Raw genomic sequence first — 4,383 nt, 5'->3', positions numbered from 1 at the left:
ATATACTCAGATATATAATTATATACATATATTAAGCGATATGATTATGATCAGCCCATCACATCGTATTGTAGATATCATCAGCTCTGTAAAAATAAATTAATAATTATATTGTTTTAATATTTAGATAAGTTCCTATTTTCCCTTATCCTTTTCCTATGTTTTTTATATATGTAACACTATTCACTCTTAAAATCTAGTGAAAAAGAAGGAACCTTGTTTTTAAAAGACCTCTACTGACAAACTAACACTTATCCCTATGAAGAACGTAAAATACAAGGCATTGCAAAGATGTAGATAACCGCTGCTGGTACTTATTCAACATGTATTGTCAATGTGCCAAAGCTAAATCATAACTAAGACATATCCTACCAAAGTACCAAGGGTTACCTTCCGCACTAAAGCAAGTACGAGACAGAGAGACACATTGTCCTCCAGAGACTCCTAGGTACCTTAAACTGTAAAGGATGTAAACACTACTTCTTTACCTATCCATTTCAATGTTTACCCCTATTGGATTAAGGATATTTTGGCGTAACATAAGTATGCGAAGGATAATGGACATTGCTTTCTTTCTGTAGATATGAACTGTAGCATTGAGCTCTTACTCTATGTGAGAGTTGATAGAGCGCTAAAGGCGAAAATTGTTTGTTTCATACTGAGGCAATAGAAGGAACCGATCCATGAGTCGATCAACCGAGTCAAGATAGATGAAGCCATATGGAAATCAACTTGCTGAATATCTACATAATTATCTCTATACTAGTCTAACTCGGTATCATGGTGCGCTATATGTTAGGAATCAAAAGAAAATTGCAGTATTCAGTAGGAAATAGTTGGTTTCGGTCGGACAAATCTTAGTTTCTTCTTTTAACAGATAGGGGTTGTAGTTGACAATAATAGCTAGAAATCATTGACGGAATCGGCCCCAACAATCCCATTTTTCCTACGACTTAACAATTTCTTGACCTTCCTCCGTGTCCTTTCCAAAACTTCTAGCTCGCGCTTATTGCTCACCGTGCACAAGTAGACGCATGGTCATCCAACGTGTGAATTCATGAAAATCTTTTCCCTTCGTATCTCTACATGACCCCAACTTTACCCTCGTTGTGCCCCTGTGTTTACGAGTTTCCATCCCGTATCTTATCTCCGGGTTTGTCATAGGCATAAAAAGTAACACTTATCCATAGGTAGATAAACGGTACTCAATAAGGTTTTGTTACTGTTTTGTAGTCGCCCGGGCACTTCAATTGGCTTGCAATTCAAACCCTTAGTCGAGCATGGTCTTCCGACTCTCCGAGCCAATTTCTTCCAGACCGATAAAAAAGTAATGCATTGAGATAACTCCCCAAACAGATGCAAGGATCATGGTGTCTTTTTTGATAACAAGCACTAATCATAAAGAGTCATAACAGGTTGTGGAAAGTGCGAACAAAGCTGTGGCGTACATCAGAACTGCTACTGTTAATACAGTCGACAGCCCCGTAAATATTTTCCATCCAGCACACTATTTCAATGACTCAGTAAGATCAACTATTGATCACCAATCCAATGATAGACTAGATACACGTGCTCAGTAACGTCTCTTTTTACGAAATCTAAGAAAATAGACCCCCCAAACAAAAGCATACGAATGGTGCTACTAGAAGCAACGTACCTTCCGCTATCAGTGCATATCTCGATCATCCCAACTTACAGAACTCAAGCTACATGTTTTTATCACCCCTGCGATATAAATATATTGTTTAAGAACCCAATACTAACATCTATTTCAAGTATCTAATTATTCACGATATATTCTTAAGGTATCAAACGGTCCGCGAAATAACGAAACATAATTATTGCCAAACATTCAAATCATTATCTTATTAACCCACAATACCCACATAAATAGGCTTTACTATATTACTACAAATATCGAAATAAATTTATTACCGTCCCGCGTAGATCTATTGGGGCATATACGCTTAAAGATGTGTCGCAGTATACTAGGACGACAACCACTAGTGGTAATATACAATCCAGATGATCCGTTTACTCTGTTAGGTCCGGGCCCGGTGTCAACACGCGCGAACAGAGTTCACCAGAGCAGAGACCCGAGAGAATCTATCCACACATTATTTTGCTTGTATCCTCACAGCTTAACTGGTCGGCAAAAAACACATGTGGCGTAGCCTAAAAAATCCTGTCTAGGAGCCCTACTATGGCCAGGACTACAAACGATTTAAACTCTGCGTTTGATCTTGGATTAAGCATTAATCTGATTGGTTGACAAAAGTTGAAATCAACAATGAGATTGCCTTAGTCACAAGTTCAATTACCCATTCCGTACCAAGCCATTTTTATGAAAATACCCCAGGAGACCAAGCTATTTTTTCCTTATTTTTTTTCGTCTATCATATATGATACCCAGGTCTCCCAGGAAAAAAATCGTATTTCATTTTCACAGGAGACCGTGTCTATCACATATGATATACACTACGTCTATCACATATGATACCCATGGGTCCTAGCAAGCATGAGTTTTTGTATTTCTTTTTGTCTATCACATATGATATCCAGTACGTCTATCACATGTGATAACCATGGTACCCAGGAAGTATAGTAATTTGTATTTCTGTTTGTTTATCACATATGATAGACATGCCGTGTGTTGATTTTTGTTTGTTTTGTTCGTACACAGATCTTGATTATTCCAGGTTCTCCATTTCCATATGTTTACAGATACGGCAAGAACGCAAGAAGAAGAAGAAGAAGAAGAAGAACTCCAAAGTGCAAATGTGAAGTTCATCTAAATCAAATAAAATTGTGAATGTGTTAACGTGTGATGCCTTCGTTAAAATAAATATCGCTAGCTAAAAGCTACCTGTACAGTTGTATAAGTAGCCTTTAGTTAGCGTAAAGAAAGAGTACACTTTGGTAAGACAAGAGTCTAGAATCGGTCAATGATGACTAATATCAGCAAGTTTTCAAAAGAAAAGACTCTTGTCCTACCAATGGTTGTATCAAATTTTTATCGTTTCAGCAAATTAGATAGTTTCACGAAATTATAATGTCGCGAGAGACGAGAAGTACACGTAAAAAGACAGTAAGAGATGAAGATAATTCATCATCTGAAGAGTCGACATTTGGGTCACTGTATGACTCAGACAGAGATCCTGAGTGGAGTCCAGACAATTCAGAAGTGGACTCATCAGATGAGGAGGCTGATGAAGAAGCGTACAATGAAATATTCATCAACGCCATCGAGGATGAAATTGATAACATGGAAAATCAAGAGGAAGAACATGATGATCAAACTCCCACTTGGAGTAGCTATACGGGAAGACACAAAGAATTCATATTTGATGGCCCAAGTGGTATTCAGATAGAAGTGCCCGAAAATCCATCACCGCTAGATATGTACAATTTGTTGATTGGTGACGAAATCATAGATCTCATTGTTCTAGAAACAAATCGATTTGCAGAACAAAGTCAACAAGAATTTGAACCCACTGATAATGAAGAGATCAAGAAATTCTTGTTTCTGGCTATGCACATGGGATTAGTGAAGCTAGGAGCAATCCCAGATTATTGGTCCACATCTCCCCTTTACAATCTACCACTGCCAAGATCAGTAATGTCAAGAAACCGATTTCAGATTCTGCTGAAGAATGTACATTTTGCTGACAATACCCAAATAGAACAAGGTGATCGCCTTGGGAAAATCAAGAGAATTACTGAACTGATTCAACAAAAGTTCAAAGCTCTGTACTACCCTGGGAAAGACTTTGTAATCGATGAAAGTTTAATTCCATGGAGAGGTAGACTTATCATGCGGCAATACATCCCCAACAAAGCCCACCGTTATGGTGTGAAGTTGTATAAACTATGCTCACTAGATGGATATACATGGTCTTTCAAAATTTACACTGGAAAATCCAGTTCTACTGAAGAATCACGGGGTCAGGCAACAAACATATGCCTAAAACTGAGTGATGGGCTGCTTGACCAAGGACGCACCCTCTACGTGGATAACTACTACACAAGTTACCCTCTCGCCAAAGCTATGCTAGCGAAGAAAACGCATGTAGTCGGAACAGTACGATCAAATAGAAAAGAAATGCCTCCTGAGGTCATGCATGCAAAGTTGAAACGTGGGGAGATGATTGCTCGCGAGGAACAGAATGGAATAGTAATTCTAAATTGGAAAGATACAAGAAATGTGAGAATGATGTCCACAAAACATGAACCAATTCTAGTAAACAAGGTGAGAGGTAGACAAGAGCAACCTGTACAAGAAGAACAGGAGAATCAACAAGTACAAGAAGGACAGCCAGATTTACCTGCACAAGAAGAACAGCAGGATCTACATGCACAAGACACTGTTGCTGAACATGAAGC

This window comes from Diaphorina citri, unplaced genomic scaffold (genome assembly GCF_000475195.1).
Source record: "Diaphorina citri unplaced genomic scaffold, Diaci psyllid genome assembly version 1.1 scaffold2668, whole genome shotgun sequence".
NCBI classification, from domain to species: Eukaryota; Metazoa; Arthropoda; class Insecta; order Hemiptera; family Psyllidae; genus Diaphorina; species Diaphorina citri.
Note: the sequence above shows the minus strand (reverse complement) of the source record.